Source organism: Rana temporaria, chromosome 7 (assembly GCF_905171775.1).
Source record: "Rana temporaria chromosome 7, aRanTem1.1, whole genome shotgun sequence".
NCBI lineage: Eukaryota > Metazoa > Chordata > Amphibia > Anura > Ranidae > Rana > Rana temporaria.
The window spans coordinates 153,455,713-153,471,233 of NC_053495.1; positions in this window are offsets into that span (position 1 = coordinate 153,455,713).

Here is a 15,521-nt window from a genome sequence, read left to right on the forward strand (position 1 = left end):
GTAATAAAATATCTAAAAATAAATAAGAAAACAAAAAAAAAAATTTTTAAAGCACCCGTCCCGACGAGCAAGCGCGGAGAAGCGAACGCATACGCGAGTAGCGCCCGCATATGAAAACGGTTTTTAAATCACACAAGTGAGGTATCGCCGCGATCGTTAGAGCGAGAGCAATAATTCTAGCTCTAGACCTACTCTGTAGCTCAAAGAATGCAACCTATAGAATTTTTTAAACGTCGCCTATCGAGATTTTTAAGGGTAAAAGTTTGACGCCATGCCACGAGCGGGCGCAATTTTTAAGCGTGACATGTTGGGTATCATTTTACTCGACGTAACATTATCTTTCACAATATATAAAAAAATTGGGCCAAATTTATTGTTGTCTTATTTTTTAATTCAAAAAAGTGTTTTTTTTCCAAAAAAAGTGCGCTTGTAAGACCGCTGCGCAAATACGGTGTGACAAAAAGTATTGCAATGACCACCATTTTATTCTCTAAGGTGTTAGAAAAAAATATATATAATGTTTGGGGGTTTTAAGTAATTTTCTAGCAGAAAAAAAATGTTTTGTCTTGCAAACACCAAATCTGAAAAACACCTAAGGTCTGGAAGTGGTTAAGCTGCAAAAAACGAAGCCTTATAATACAATACTATATTGAAGAATAAAGCAGGATTTCTAATACTTTCACCCTTTACAATAGAAGTCATAAAAATTCTGCTTTGTTCTTCAATACCGTTTATACATACATGTCTTAATACTGATAATAATAAGTATTCTGAGCATTATTTCAAAGCAGCAGCTGTGAAGAGTGAAGGCCAGGTTACCTGATAAGTAAAGCAAAAGCCACACTGAGGACTAAAAACTTCCAGTCAGTGATATGAATTGGCTTGCTTATATGAAAAAAAATAAATTGATGTATAATCACGATGTCAATTATTTTAATTGCATCATGATTACATATTATGCCCTTCTCCATATAAGCAACTAATATTAGGAATTGGCAGCTTATGGGGTTCAGTATGTACATTGCTTATCGGGTTCCCTGTATTACAGCTGGTGCTGGCCACAAAAAATGCTTAGACAAGAGCGCTTAAAGGGGTGTTCCAGTCATTTTTTATGTTTATTAAAAGTCAGCAGCTACAAAAAGTGTAGCTGCTGGCTTTTAATAAACATACACTCACCTGCTCCACGTTCCAGCGACGCGCTGGCCGGGGCTCCGCACCTCTCCCCCCCCCCCCCCCGGCCGGCGTCTTCATTCCAAGTGTGGGCACCCGGCCGTGACAGCTTTCGGGCTTCACGGCCGAGCACCCACTGCGCATGCGCGAGCGGTGCTGCACCATCCAATTGGACAGGCGATCGCCTACAGGGAGGGGCTGCAGAAAGGCGATTAGACTATTCGCCTTAGCAGCCCCTCGGCGGAAGGAGAAAGTGGGACAGGAAGTCCCCACTCCTCCTGAAGCCCCCACTCCCCCCCCCAAAAAAATGACATGCCAAATGTGGTATGTAAGGGGGCGAGGAGTGGATTAAGCAGAAGTTCCACTTTTGGGTGGAACTCCGCTTTAAAGTGTTCTATATTCCAAGCAAGTTCCTCCTGTCATTTTCAACTCTCCATTGTCCTGTATTGTATGTGTAGTTGACTAGTAGTAGTAGAGAAGTCAGAAGAAGACACTATGGGCTAGATTCAGTAAGAGTTAGGCCGGCGTATCAGTAGATACGCCGACCTAACTCGGAATCTGCGCCGACCTAAGTTTAAGTGTATTCTCAAACAGAGATACACTTAAACCTATCTAAGATACGACGGCTTGCGCCGTCCTATCTTAGGGTGTAATTTTTAGGCTGACCGCTAGGTGGCGCTTCCATTGCGGTCGGCGTAGAATATGTAAATCACTAGATACGCCTATTCACGAACGTTCGCCCGGCCGACCCAGTACAGATACGCCGTTTACGTAACGCATTATCGGGCCTAAAGTTATTCCATCAAATAGCTGGAATAGTAATGTTAAGTATGGCCGCCGTTCCCGCGTCGAAATTTAAAAATGTTACGTCGTTTGCGTAAGTCGTCCGTGAATAGGGTTTTACGTCATTTACGTCCACGTCTAAATCAATAGGACCGTGCGGCGTACTTTACCGCAATGCACACTGGGATATGTAGGCGGACGGCACATGTGCTGTTCGTAAAATACGTCAATCACGTCAGGTCAAGCCCCATTAACATAAAACCGCCCCCTCAGCTATATTTGAATTAGGCGCCATTACTCCTGCCCGATTTACGCTACGCCGCCATAACTTAGCAGGCAAGTACTTTGTGAATCATGTACTTGCCTCGCTAACTTACGGCGGCGATACGCTACGCTGCCGCAAAGTTAGGATGCCCTTTCTGAATCTACCCCTATAATTGATGTAGTACAGAGCTGATCCATCCCACGCCACCAGGACTTCACATCAGGCAAATCCACTCTACTTCAAAATATCAATCTGCCAGGGACAGTCAATGGCAGCCCTGAGATCCAGCAGCTGAAACTATAGCTTCATAGGCCCATCGAAATTGCATGCAAATTCATTCTCTCTGAAGATTGAATGTTCTTCTCCAAAAATACTTCATGATGGCCACTAGATATGGTGCTGACTATTATAGGAAATAAGTATGCTCTTCATCACGATCTAGTATATTCTGCATTCACATATTTGAATTGCAGAGAATATAAAGAGCATTCAATGATGCCCCATTTGTACAGAACTAATTTCTATGCATATAATAGATGGACAGCTACACACATTTCTTATATAATATAATATAAATATATAAATATATATATACCTCCAAGTGTCAGGAATCTGCAGGATGCAGCAGGACCATTCCTCTATGCTGAGCTCCTGTTCTGCTGTTCCAAATGCATGGCTTTCTATTTTTTAAAAATAAATAATAATAATAAGAAAAAAAAAAAAAAACTGGCACAAATCTCTTCCCTACTGACAACATCCTCTACCCTACTTACACATCCACTACTCTACTGGCTGACATTATCCACTGCTCTACCGACACCAACCTCTGCCCTACTGACACTGACACTTGCCTACTGATACCATCTATGTTTTAATACATTTTAAATGTGTACATTAATATATAAGACCATGTTTTGTGTGTGTGTATATACTTCATATGCAATATATATATATATATAAATGGGAAATGTATTCATACCCCTTGGAATTTTCCACATTTTGTCATGTTACAACCAAAAACATAAATAAATTTTATTGGGACTGATAAATGGTTTTCCCTGCTGAAGAAAAGCATCCCCACAACATGATGCTGCTATCCCCATGTATCCACAGATGATGTGTTCAGGGTGATATGCAGTGTATTGCCACGTACACACGGTAGTTTTTTTGTCTTGTAAAAAAATGGCGTTTTTTCTCATGAAAAAAAACAAAGTTTTTCAAACTTCATTTTAAAAAACGACGTTGCCTACACACCATCGTTTTTTCAAAATGCTCTAGCAAAACGCGGTTACGTACAACACGTACGACGGGACTCTGTTCCATTCAAGCTCGCGTCATAACTTGCTTCTGAGCATGCGCGGGTTTAACCTCCCTGGCGGTATGATTCTGTCTGGAATTACGTACCAAAAGCGGTACAATTATTTTGCAAGGAAATTTGGCGTTTTATACTGTAGGCCTGTAATTCTTAGGAATAACTCACTTAAATCTGACCAAACAAGAGTCTTGTAGGCATCCCGGTATGATTTTTTTTTTAAAACAAAATTATAAATGATAATATAATAAATAATTATAAATAATTATAACAAATAATAATATAATTATAATAAAAAATATTCAATAATGTAATCAACTCAAAATCACAGAAATGTGCTCAGTTGCAGAATTGTCGCTGTCATTACTTTTATTTTTTTATGACGAATTTCCCCACAAATCGCTATCGCACATTTCTGCAAGTGATTATAATTTATTATCGCTGTTTTCTAGCTGCTCTAAAATCATTTTTGACATAAAGGGACACTTTTGGTTGCTATGGACAATCTACAGTTTGCAGGCAGAAAGAACAGTTTTTATTATATAAAAGTACATATAGGACACTGGGCAGACCACTAGGGACAAGGGGGGTGTGTATTTTTTATAAGATTTTCTATAAGATTACAGTATACTGTATGTATTGTGTTTGTTTACTTTTTCAAATTTGGTGCCATTCTCCGCCCCCGTGCGTCGTAACGTCGCAGGGAACGGAGATCGGCGGCACAGGAGGACACTGTGAATCGAGCGAGGACCCGCTCGCTCACACAGCGGGGATGCATGGCAGGATCCAGGGACAAGGTAAGTAACTTGTCTGTGGATGCTGCGAGCAGGTAAGCCGCTGCACACTCTGCACAGCTACCCCGAGCGTGACTCGGGGATACCGATCGCAGCATAAAAAAAACACCCCGAGTCACGCTCGGGGATACCGCCAGGCAGGTTAAAAACGTCGCTTTAAACGTCGTTTTAGCCCACACACGATCATTTTTTATGACACAAAAAACAACATTTTGAAAAACGACATAAAAAATGTAAGCATGTTCGAATTTTTTTTTTGTCGTTTTTTAGAAGACAAAAAATGACGTAAAGCCCACACACGATCATTTTAAATGGCGTTTTTTAAAACGTCATTTTATTTCATCACAAAAAACGACCGTGTGTACACGGCATTAGTTTTCCACCACACATAGCTTTTTTTTTTAGGCCAAAAAGTTCAATTTTGGTCTCATCTGACCAGAGCACCTTCTTCCACATGTTTGCTGTGTCCCCCATATGGCTTCTTGCAAACTGCAAATGGGACTTCTTATGGCTTTCTTTCAACAATGTCTTTCTTCTTGCCACTCTTCCATAAATGCCAGATTTGTGGAGTGCATCACTAATAGTTGTCCTGTGGACAGATTCTCCCACCTGAGCTGTGGATCGCTGCAGCTCCTCCAGAGTTACCATGGGCCTCTTGGCTGCTTCTCTGATTAATGTTCTCTTTGCCCAGCCTGTCAGTTTAGGTGGGCGACCATGTCTTGGTAGGTTTGCAGTTGTGCCATACTCCATTTTCAGATGATGAATTGAATAGTGCCCTGTGAGATGTTCAGAGCTTGGGATATTTTATCACCTAATCCTGCTTTAAACTTCTCCATAACTTTATCCTTGACCTGTCTGAAGTGTTCCTTGGCTGTTTGTTCATGAATTTTCTCTAACAAACCTCTGAGGCCCTGTACACACGATCGGACAAAACCGATGAAAACAGACTAAAGTTCAGTTTCATCGGTCCAAACCGACCGCGTGTGGGCCCCATCGGTCCGTTATCCTTCGGTCCAAAAATTTAGAACTTGCTTTAAAATTGAACCGATGGACACCTAACCGATAGGTCAAAACCAATGGTTAGTACGCAAAAGCATCAGTTCAAAACCTGTGCATGCTCATAATCAAGTCGATGCATGCTTGGAAGCATTGAACTTCATTTTTATCTGCATGTCGTTGTGTTTTACATCACCACGTTGGACTCGATCGTTTTTTTAACTGATGGTGTGTAGGCACATCAGACCATCAGTCTGCTTCATCGGTTAACCAATGAAAACGGTCCTTCGGACCGTTCTCATCGGATGGACCGACCGTGTGTACGCGGCCTGAGGGCTTCACAGAACAGCTGTATTTATACTGAGATTAAATTACACACAGATGGACTCTATTTACTAATTAGGTGACTTCTGAAGGCAATTGGTCCCACTAGATTTTAGTTAGGGGTATCAGAGTAAAGGGGGCTAAATACAAATGCACGCCACACTTTTCAGATATTTATTTGTAAAAAAAAATGCAAACCATTTATCTTTTTTTTTCCACTTCACAATTTTGTGCCACTTTGTGTTGCTCTTTCACATAAAATCCCAATAGAATCCATTTACGATTTTGGTTGTACCATGACTAAATGTAAAAATGAATGACTTTTTCAAGGTACTATAATATATTTTTTTTATGGTTGAACTGGATGGACTTTTTTCAACCTGACTAACTATGTAACTATGTAACTATTCTGCTGTAATATTCCCATGGCTATTGGTTTTGTTTCCATTTTTCTAAAGGACAAAAGTTTGCAAAATGATGTGCACCACATTGGTATGTAATATGCGTATTTGTATATGTGTAGCGCCTGGTTACTTCCAAGTACCGGTGCTCTTGAAATTTAGAAGGTGATCAGAGTACTAATGACTCTGATCCAAATTACAATGTTTAAATAGGGTCTCTGTTTCAGCTTGGCTGTGCTGTGGGCTCATTCTGTTGTTGCTGGGGTGCTATCTCACCTCGGGGCGACAGGTGGCAGCAGCAGAGTTGAGACTTGGGTGTTCTTTTCCAGCAGCCAATCAGGAGGGAGTGTCCTCGCTGGGCATGCTGGGAGAGGGTACTTTTGGGAGAGACACCTTTGAGTCAGGGTCTTCTTCGAGTGTGGCACCCACCTTTAGGGTGACCACATCACGGCGCCCAGGCATTATGGCCTACCTGGCCGGGGCACGCGTGCCATGCGGTGTTCCTGGTTTCGGGACCATGTTGGTCTGGAACATTTGAGCAACGTCGGGGACCCAGTGATCGACTGGGTTACCACTTTTGAGGATCCTAAGCGGTATAGCTGTTCGGTGGGGAGTCCGTCTGAGGAGCGCCAATGAGAGGCTGGCGATCCAAAAGGATTTAGACAAACCACCGGGATCAAGGTAACCGGACACTGAAGGATTGATCACCTGTCAGTCGGTACCTGGGCGACGTTAAGAAGGAGATCCAGGCGTAAATCTTCTGAGGAGGATTGCAACCAGAGAGGGCCTGTGGCAGAGGTGTCTCCTTGAAGTCCATTCCAGGAGGGTCTGTGGCAGAGACTTTTCCTCAAAACCAAGTTCATTCCAAGGGGGGTCTGTGGCAGAGACTTTGTCCTAAAAAGGTTTGAGTGATACTCCGACTGTAAGGTCCAACAGTACTAGAAGACAAGGTTCTCCTTCGTCTGCGGCCTCAAGAGCATCATCCCATATTTTGAGCAATGCTGTTTCCGTGAAACCCGATTGATAAGGATCGAGCAAATTATGGGTGTCTAAATGCTGTTGCAGCTGTTGTACCACCACTTTCTCCATTACCTTGGAGAAAACGTTCAGGCCTGTTATGGGACGACGATGTTCAGGGTCTTTGGGGTCAAGGGTGGGTTTCTTTAAGATGGGTTTGATTATTCCTTGTTTCAACAGGGAGGTTAATCAGCTGCTTGATGGGTGGTGCCAAAATATCGGCACATTCCTTCAGCAGTTTGGTGGGGATAATATCGTTAGGCACTGTGCTATTTCACAGAGTGCAGATAACATTTTTATTGGCATACAGGGAGATGGGTTTTAGAGTAAACATTGTTACTTGGGCCTGATTCCTGTGGCGATTGGGCTGGGGACTGCTGAGGGGGTTGAGGGGGATATTGTTTTGCAGAATGCTTACACGGATCCTTTCAATTTTGTTCACAAAATGGTCTGATAATTCATTGCAAAATTCTTGGATATCAGAATTGGGGGCTTCAAGACAGGCTGGGTTCATGGTCTGACTAACCAACTTGAAGAGTTCGCGAGGACGGTTTAGGGCATTGGTGATGATCTTGGAGAAATTATTTTTTTTAGCTCGGAAAATTTCTTTGTGGTATTTCTTTGTTGTTTCGTTGTAGATGGCGCGGTTTTCGTCTGTAGTGCTTCTTTTCCAAGCTGCTTCTGCTCTTCTACGTTCTTGCTTAAGGGACAATAGCTGGTCGTTAAACCAGCTGGAGTTGTATTTACGGATACAGGTTTTGCGTTTAGGCGCTACCAAGTCGGTAATAAAGAGCACAGCAAAGACACCTGTTGCAGACATTCCTTTACTACTGCTATGTGCACTATTCATCCCTAGGAATTCAGAAGAGCAATGAGGTAAATGTGCCACCCAAAACAAACCAGCAGCTCCTCCGGGGGTAGTGCTACATATTCTAAATAAACAACATCTATAAAAAAAAGAAAATGGACACACTAGCAGAATTGAGTTTGTAGGAGGTATGGATTGCTCTGTCTTTGTCCTCGTAGAAAAAGTGATTTGTATTGGAAACCTCTTTAATATTGCTCTGCATCGCCCTTCCCATCAGTCTTAATGCCCTGGAACGCCGACTCAGCAAGATGTCAAATACATTTCACATGCTGAAATTCTTTCACTGCCCTGAAGTCACATTACTTTAAAATCCTTGAGCGTATTACCATGGTAATCAGCCAAAATAATTGTTAACTTTACATACCAAACAAATGTCATACGATTCATTATAATCCTGACACTTTGCACGTAGTGTCGTGATATTTAACATACTTAAATTCGGAATTAGTGGGATTCGTTCAGAATATCATGAAAGCTTTGCATTATAATTGTTAATGAAATGCAACAAACCCCTGTTAAATATTTCTCATATACACTTTCTGCTACCCTTCAGGCCTAAATGCTGAATTCTAAGTAACGCAAAGCTGATCTATGTTTGAATACATGGAGGAACCTGAAAATCCTGTACGTGAACTGATAAAGTGAAGGTGACTGCTTATACTGGAATAATGGAAGAAGGTGACTACACATTTCTCACGCCTCATTAACGCTGCAGGTCTACAACATTTACAGCTGTCTATGGGGTCAAATTAATTTTCTGGCAATGGTAAATTTTTAATGTTAACCACTTAAGGACCGCCTCCTGCACATTTACGTTGGCAGAATGGAACGGCTGGGTACAGGCACGTACCTGTACGTTCCCCTTTAAGTGCCCAGCCTGCAACCCGGTCCAAAGCTCCGTGACCGCGGCTGCGGGACCCGCGGACCCGACCGCGGCCGCGGGACCCGCGGACCCGATCACCGCCGGTGTCCCGCGATCGGTCACAGGAGCTGAAGAATGGTGAGAAGTGAGTGTAAACACACGTTCCCCGTTCTTCACAGTGGCAATGTCACTGATCGTCTGATCCCTGATATATGCAAAGGCGATCAGTGACGTCACACGTCCAGCCCCGCCCCCCTACAGTTAGAAACACATATGAGTCACACATAACCCCTACAGCGCCCCCTAGTGGTTAACTCATAAAATGCAATTGTCATTTTCACAGTAAACAATGCATTTTTATAGCATGTTTTGCTGTGAAAATGACAATGGTCCCAAAAATGTGTCAAAATTGCCCGATGTGTCCGCCATAATGTCGCAGTCACGAAAAAAAAAACGCTGATCGCCGCCATTAGTAGTAAAAAAAAAATATATATTAATAAAAATGCCATAAAACTATCCCTTATTTTGTAAACGCTATAAATTTTGCGCAAACCAGTCGCTAAATGCTTAGGCTTCATTTCCATGGACGTTTTTACAGCCACTTTGTTTAGCCTTTTTTACAGCTTAAAAACGCCTGTCCATGTTTATTTATGTTTTTAAGCTGGAGCTCAAAAACGTAGCGGTAACGTAGAGTTTTTTAGCGTTTTTGCACGTTTTTTGAGCGTTTTTTTGCGTTTTTTTGCACTTTTTAACGTCTGGTGTTTTTACAGCTCTAAGGCTGGAGCTTCAGAACGCACTGGTCCTAGTTTTTTTTTGCAGCTTAAAAACGGCTCAGCCATCTACAGCTCAAAAACATCATGGTGGGCATGAGGCCATAGACTAACATGGAGAGCTGTTTTTAAGCTGCAAAAAAAGCTCAGAAAAGTGGCTGTAAAAACGTCCAAAAACGTCCATGGAAATGAAGCCTTATTGTGATTTTTTTTTAACAAAAATATGTAGAAGAATACGTATCAGCCTTAACTGAGAAAAAAAATGTTTTTTTATATCTTTTTGGGGGGTATTTATTATAGCAAAAAGTAAAAAATATTGTTTTTTTTTTCAAAATTGTCGCTGTTTTTGTTTATAGCGCAAAAAATAAAAACCGCAGAGGTGATCAAATACCACCAAAAGAAAGCTCTATTTGTGGGGAAAAAAAGGACGCCAATTTTGTTTGGGAGCCATATCGCACGACCGCGCAATTGTCAGTTAATTGTCAGTTAAAGCGAAGCAGTGCCGAATCGCAAAAACTGGCCAGGTCCTTTACTTGCATAATGGTCCGGGTCTTAAGTGGTTAATGTACGTGATTATTATTTTTATTATATGCAGTGTTTTTATATCCCAGCACAGTGATATTAAATGTTTTGGGTGAGGTGAGGATCGTGGAGTTACCGACCCTCCTCTCCACCTTGTCCAATCAGATAATATACAAGGCATTCTATAAATGGCAGTAGTGCTGAGCGAGCGACCCCCTGGAGTCAGTCTGCAGAAGGGAAGCTTCTTGACACAGAACCCAGAAGATTGCGACTATAACTGTAGTAATTACTACAGTCATACCTCCCTACTTTCACAGATAGGACAGAGGGACACCCTTTAGCACAGATGGTGAAGGCAAAGAAAAAGCCTCCGCCATGCTCCCAGTTATGTGGGCCCTTAAGAATTTAAAAGCCCATCAGTTCAAACCCTTCAGTAATAATGGCACCCCTTGAACCGAGAGTTCCTACGCCTGAATGATTTTTGGGTGATCAAAAGAAATTTAGGATCAATCAAGAATCAAGGGCCAGATTTACCAAAGAGATGGGACGGCGTATCTCCTGATACGCCGTCGTATCTCTGTTTTAGGGCCGTTCTAACTATGCGACTGATTCATAGAATCAGTTACGCATAGCTAGCCCTAAGATCCGACAGGTGTAATTGAATTACACCGTCGGATCCTAGGATGCAATACTTCAGCCGCCGCTGGGGGGAGTTTGCGTCGTAAACCAGCGTTGGGTATGCAAATTAGCAGTTACGGCGATCCACGAAGGTTTTTCCCGTCGTTACGTCGTCGCAAGTTTTAGATTCCCGTCGCAAAGATAGGGCTGCTATTAACATGGTGGAAAATTACTCCACCACGTCGCTTTTGACTTTTTTTGTTTTCCCGGCGTAAGTACGTTACGCACGTCGCGATTCTCAACACGTCGGCGCGTCGTAATTTCGCGCAAAGCACATCTTGCGACCGGAGCATGCGCAGTACGTCCGGCGCGGGAGAGCACCTAATTTAAATGGTACCCGCCCCATTTGAATTGGGCCGCCTTGCGCCGGACGTGTTTACGATACACCGCCGCAAGTTTCCAGGTAAGTGCTTTGTGGATCGGGCACTAACACTGAAAACTTGCGGCGGTGTAACGTAAATGGGTTACGTTACGCTGCGCCGCAGGTTCCAGAATCTGGCCCCAAGAATCAAGAATGCTTGTCTGCTACATTTAGCCCTCCAGCCCAGAACCTTCTCTGCAGAAACTGTAAAAGGTGGGGTTCATTATTTCTTTGCTATCTAAAGAACGCCAAGCATGGGCCTAGAACCTTCTGGAACAAAATCCTATACTGAACTCTGTGGATTCCTTTTTATTAGGGCTGTTACTGATTAAAAAATTTGTGTTCGATTAATCGATTTTTTTTTTAATCGATTAATTGACTAATTTCGATAAATTATAACGCACATACAGATCCAACTACTTTTAGCTGATCTCCTTGCAGGCTGATTCCCAGTGCAGCTACCAACCACTGGAAAAATGGATAGCAGGATACAAAAAACACACAAAGGCAGCGCTCAATGGGAATAGCATTAAAACTTGTATAGTCTTCAAGTAGGTAACAAAATAAATATTGCACTGGAGATAAAATCGATGTAGCTACATAAACTGTAAAAATGGTGCGAGTAATACCAAATGGTAGCAAAAGCAGTCATAAAAACATGTAGCTAAGTATGATACTGGTAGAAAAATGTGTACAACGATACCACTGCTGAATCCAGATGAGGAGAGGTTAACATCAGTCCGTCGGCATGTAGATGTCCCATGAAGGGAACCATCACAACTCCCAGTGGATGGCTGTAGAATTCCAGGTTGATAGAGGGAAGTGATAGAGGGAAGTGTAACAGCCCTTGCGTGTGGCAGATAGTAAGGTCCCGCCTGCATACAGATAGGAAGGCACAGCAAAGGAGCCCTTCAGATGGACACAGCAAGCCCTGCCGGTGTCATCACCGGATCTCCGACGGAACTCCCTGAAGGCCCGGAAGCCGATGGAGAGGCGAGTACCAATCAAAAAATTTTTGATCAATCAAAAGAATTTTGATCGATCAAAAAAAGTTTGATCGATCAATTTTTTTTTTAGATTAATCGATGAATTAATAGTTAATTTTCACAGCCCTACTTTTTATCTATATCTCTGTCAGAAAACAATAGCTCATTGGGGGAGGATCCCCCCCATCCCCCCATCCATATTGAGCGTTTGGATGGGGAAATCGGGTCAGCTTTTGTTCATTCAACCCACTGGTTGAACTAAAAAATTACTCATTAACCACTTGCCGTCGCTGCACCGCCGAAATACGTCCACAAGGTGGCTCTCCTAGGCGAGACCACGTAAATGGACGTCCTGCCTATTAGCCGCCACTAGGGGCGCACGGGCGCCGCCGGAGGCGCGCGCGCGCGCCCCCCGCTCGCCCCCGACTCCCGTGCGTGTGCCCGGCGGGCGCGATCGCCGCCGGGCACACGCGATCGCTCGGTACAGAGCGGGGAACGGGAGCTGTGTGTGTAAACACACAGCTCTCGTTCCTGTCAGCAGGGGAAATGCTGATTTTCTGTTCATACAATGTATGAACAGAAAATCAGTGTTTCCCCCAGTGAGGCCACCCCCCCCCCCCACAGTAAGAACACACCCAGGCATACTTAACCCCTTCCCCGCCCCCTAGTGTTAACCCCTTCACTGCCAGTGGCATTTTTATAGTAATCTAATGCATTTTTATAGCACTGATCGCTATAAAAATGCCAATGGTCCCAAAAATGTGTCAAAAATGTCCGAAGTGTCCGCCATAATGTCGCAATACCGAAAAAAAAATCGCTGATCGCCGCCATTACTGGTAAAAAAAATATTAATAAAAATGCCATAAAAATACCCCCTATTTTGTAAACGCTATAACTTTTGCGCAAACCAATCAATAAACGCTTATTGCGATTTTTTTTTACGAAAAATATGTAGAAGAATACGTATCGGCCTAAACTGAGGAAAAAAAATGTTTTTCTATATATTTTTGGGGGATATTTATTACAGCAAAAAGTAAAAAATATTCATTTTTTTCAAAATTGTCGTTCTATTTTTGTTTATAGCGCAAAAAATAAAAAACGCAGAGGTGATCAAATACCACCAAAAGAAAGCTCTATTTGTGGGAAAAAAAGGACGCCAATTTTGTTTGGGAGCCACGTCGCACGACCGCGCAATTGTCTGTTAAAGCGACGCAGTCCCGAATCGCAAAAAGTACTCTGGTCTTTGGGCAGCAATATGGTCCGGGGGGTAAGTGGTTAATGGGCTGCTTAAGACTAATAGTGTATAAGATGTCCAGTCTCCTGGACTGTATAGTTCCTGCTCCTTGGGTGGGGTGTGCATGTATGGTGGTGGTGGGGGGTATTTGGGTAAATCAGTATAATGCCGCGTACACACGACCGTTATTCATGCAAAAAAACTATGGGCCAGATTCACAGAAGAAGTACGCCGGCGTATCTACTGATACACCGGCGTACTTTCAAATTTGCCGCGTCGTATCTTTAGTTTCAATCCTCAAACCAAGATACGACGGCTTCTGGCTTCGATCCGACAGGCGTACGCCTTCGGATCGTAGGTGCAATACTTCGGCGCCCGCTGGGTGGAGTTTGCGTCGTTTTCCGCGTCGGATATGCTAATTAGCTTTTTCCGGCGATCCACGAAGGTACGCGCGTCCGTCGCATTCTCTTACGTCGTCGCTAGTCGTCTTTCCCGGCGTATAGTTAAAGCTGCTATTTCGTGGCGTATAGATAGACCTGCCATGTTAAAGTTTGGCCGTCGTTCCCGCGTCAAGTTTTTAAAAAAAATTTTTTTGCGTAAGTCGTCCGTGAATAGGAAAGGACGTAACTCACGTCCACGTTCAAAAAATTACGTCAGTGCGACGTCATTTCGCACAAAGCATGGCGGGAAATTTCAAAACGGAGCATGCGGAGTATGTTCGGCGGGGGAACGCGCCTAATTTAAATGATCCACGCCCCCTACCCGGATCATTTGAATTAGGCGGGCTTGCGCCGGAGGGATTTACGTTACGCCGCCGCAACTTTACAGGCATGTGCTTTGTGAATCAAGCACTTGCCCGTAAAACTTGCGGCGGTGTAACGTAAATGCGATACGTTACGCCGCCGCAAATGTCTCTGAATCTGGCCCTATGTTTTTCTCAACGTGATTTGTCATGATTCCTCTCAAGCCTGCCTTGCATACAGACGTTTGTGAAAAAAAATGCTCGAGCAAAGCGCAGTGACGTACACCACGTACGACGAGACTATAAAGGGAAAGTTCCATTCAACCCTTTGGGCTGCTTTTGCTGATCCTCGTGTTAGTAAAAGTTTGGTGAGAGGCGATTTGCGCTTTTCAGGTCTTTGTGCTTTTCAGTCTGTTACAGCGTGACGAATGTGCTATCTCCATTACAAATGCTAATTTTACTAGAACGAGCGCTCCCGTCTCATAACTGCCTTCTGAGCATGCGCGTTGTTTTCCCCCTCGTAAAAGCGTACACACGACTGTTTTTCACGACGTGAAAAACAACGAGAAAAAATAGAGCAGGTTCTAAAAAAAATTCGGGCATTTTTCTCGTTGATGCTCTGGAGCCTACACACAACCGTTTTTCACGAACAATTAAAAAAAATTGCATTTTTCTTGTCATGAAAAACGGTCGTGTTCGCGGCATAATAACGTACTTAAATTCTCCCCCATTCTCATGCCGCGTACACACGATCGTTTTTCATGTTCTAAAAAATTACGTTTTTTTTATGTCATTAAAAACGATCGCGTGTGGGCTCCAGAGCATTTTTCACGATGTAAAAAATGGGCATAAAAATTTAGAACATGCTCTAATTTTTCAAGTCGTTTTTAACGTCGTAAAAAATTGTCGTGTGTGGGCCTTTAACGACGTGAAAAAAACACGCATGCTCAGAAGCAAGTTATGAGACGGGAGCGCTCGTTCTGGTAAAACTAGCGTTCGTAATGGAGTAAGCACATTCATCACGCTGTAACAGACTGAAAAGCGCGAATTGTCTTTTACTAACACGAAATCAGCAAAAGCAGCCCGAAGGGTGGCGTCATCCGAATGGAACTTCCCTTTATAGTGCGGTCGTACGTTTTGTACGTCACCGCGCTTTGCTAGAGCATTTTTTTTTCACGATCGTGTGTAGGCAAGACCGTATTATCAGGTTGAAAAAAACATAGGGCTAGATTCAGATAGCCCTGCGTAATGTTGTGCGGGCGTAACGTATCTCTGTTACGCCGCCGTAAATTAGGGCACAAGTTCCGTATTCAGAAAGAACTTGCGCCCTAAGTTACGGCGGCGTAGCGTATGTGGTCCGGCGTAAGCCCGCCTAATTCAAATTTGGATGATGTGGGCGTGTTTTATCTAAATTTACTGTGACCCCACATATTTGC